This window comes from Mandrillus leucophaeus, unplaced genomic scaffold, assembly GCF_000951045.1.
Source record: "Mandrillus leucophaeus isolate KB7577 unplaced genomic scaffold, Mleu.le_1.0 Scaffold407, whole genome shotgun sequence".
In the NCBI taxonomy this organism is placed as follows: Eukaryota; Metazoa; Chordata; class Mammalia; order Primates; family Cercopithecidae; genus Mandrillus; species Mandrillus leucophaeus.
This window is the reverse complement of record NW_012104332.1, coordinates 1,991,079-1,992,928: the sequence shown is the minus strand read 5'-3', so window position 1 is coordinate 1,992,928 and position 1,850 is coordinate 1,991,079. Positions and strand designations below refer to the sequence as shown.

Sequence of the window (1,850 nt, the reverse complement as noted above, 5' to 3'; positions counted from 1 at the left end):
CAGCGCGGGGGTTGTCAGATCGGAGAACCGGGCCAGAAGACCAGGCGTCGAGGAGCTGCTTGGGTGCGCTCCCAGTTCCGCTGCCGAACGTAGGGCTCGGGTGGGTCACCTGGGCTGGCCCTGCGGCACTCAGCCGTCCGGGAAATCCTGTGCCCTGGGCGGGCGGGAAGGGGTAGGGGGAAGCCCAGGAGGCTACCCCGGGGTCTTCCCCTCCGGCCTCCGGGACTCCGCGTGGGGCGGGGCGTGCAGGGCTCGGGCGGAGGATCCCGACTGCTCCAGGGACGTGTAGCCTCCTGCACCCGGCACTGGTGAATAGCGCCGAGCTCCGTAGCCCTCTCCACTCTGCCTGTCGGATGAATCAGGAAGAAAAGTGGGTTTAGGCAACGTCTCCTTTGCTATGCCCTGAATAAAACTCGGGTCAAACAACCCAAGCAGGTTGCGCTTGGCATCTCGAAGTCGAGCGTGGGTTCTGTACCTTTGAAAATGTCTGGAAGCCTGACTTCCAAACTACCGGGCGCAGGTCTGGGCGAAGGGAAAACTCAGCCCTGCTTCCTGAATTTCCCGACCCAACCCTGGCTCGGTACTAGCACGACTGCCTGGGTAGGGCTCGAGCCTTCCTGTCTCTCTTTGCAAATAAACTTGCTCGAACCTGTTTTTTAACTCTCGCCTGTTTAAACCTATGATATCTTAAAACATTATGTCTCCTACAAGTTAGTGCATCAGTGTAGAATTAGTACGTCTTAGCCCTGTAATGCTGGTTTCACTCCTTCCGCAGAGTTAGAAAAAACGAAGTAGGCGAGTCTCCTGGATGTGGAGCTCCTTTCTCTCTGTACATGTAGATTATCAGCGTTTCGGTACAGTTTTAATGGAGTGTTTTCACGAACGAATCAGACTCTGGGGAGCATCCAGGTTCGGGGTGTTCTTGCTGACACTCAGCCTTTCCACAGTCGAGGCCAGCTGTAAGTGATGCAGGGGATAAACTGTGGGTTTCTGTAACCGGCGATTATATTGGCAGATTATCTGTCCTGTTTGGAGTGGCCACGTGGAGCTGTCTTGGTTTTTGAGGTCTAATACTGTGCTTGGCATGCATTAAAGCTGGTCTTTTCAGAGTTGAGGAAATTGAGGCTTTTGACTACTGAGATGAAATGATTTTTTTCCCTGAGTCAGGCAGAGAGAGAGAGAAAGAGAATGGGAATGGTCCCCACCTTACCAGGTATTTGAGAACAAGGTTGACCAGCAAAGACTGTTTTCAGAAAGCTCTGCAAATCTTTTATTCTCGTTTTGAGATATTTCTCTCCAATATGATGCAACAGTTTTTATTATGTAGTAATTATATTATAGCTCTTTAGGGGCATCTGTCCTGGTCCCTTGAAGTCCCCTTGAGGCTCTTTCTGTCATTCCCAAGTGCCTAATTGAGGGCTCTGTAATTACCAGTATTCAAATGGGTTTTGTAAAAGAATTATTTTGCTATTGATGTTTTGGCAGGTTTCTAAAGTCTCCCCTCTTAGGACTTTGGAAAGAACCAAATCAAAGTTAACCCCTGTTTTCCCAGGCCTGCTGGAAGCATCGCCGTGGTGGGCCTCGGTGCAGTGTGATTTCCTGTGGATGGAGCGGTAGGAAGTTAAAAGAAAAGCAAACAGGCCAGGCGCAGTGGCTCATGCTTGTAATCCCAGCACTTTGGGAGGCCAAGGTGGTCGGATCACCTGAGGTCAGGAGTTTGAGACCAGCCTGACCAACATGGAGAAACCCCATCTCTCTAAAAATTAGCCGGTTGTGATGACGCATGCCTGTAATCCCAGCTACTCGCTGAGGCAGGAGAATTGCTGGAACCCGGGAGGCAGAGGTTTTGG

The 1,850-nt window shown here is 51.4% G+C and overlaps 1 protein-coding gene across 1 annotated transcript in view; it reads left to right on the top strand.

Annotated features, from left to right (window-relative positions):
- Positions 1-679: 679 nt before the first annotated feature.
- SERINC5 (serine incorporator 5) overlaps positions 680-1,850 on the top strand; it is a 148,690-nt gene continuing 147,519 nt past the window's right edge. Inside the window, exon 1 of the mRNA XM_011992213.1 lies at positions 680-795. The gene's annotated coding sequence lies outside the window, so the exon portion shown is untranslated. The remainder of the gene's footprint in view (positions 796-1,850) is intronic.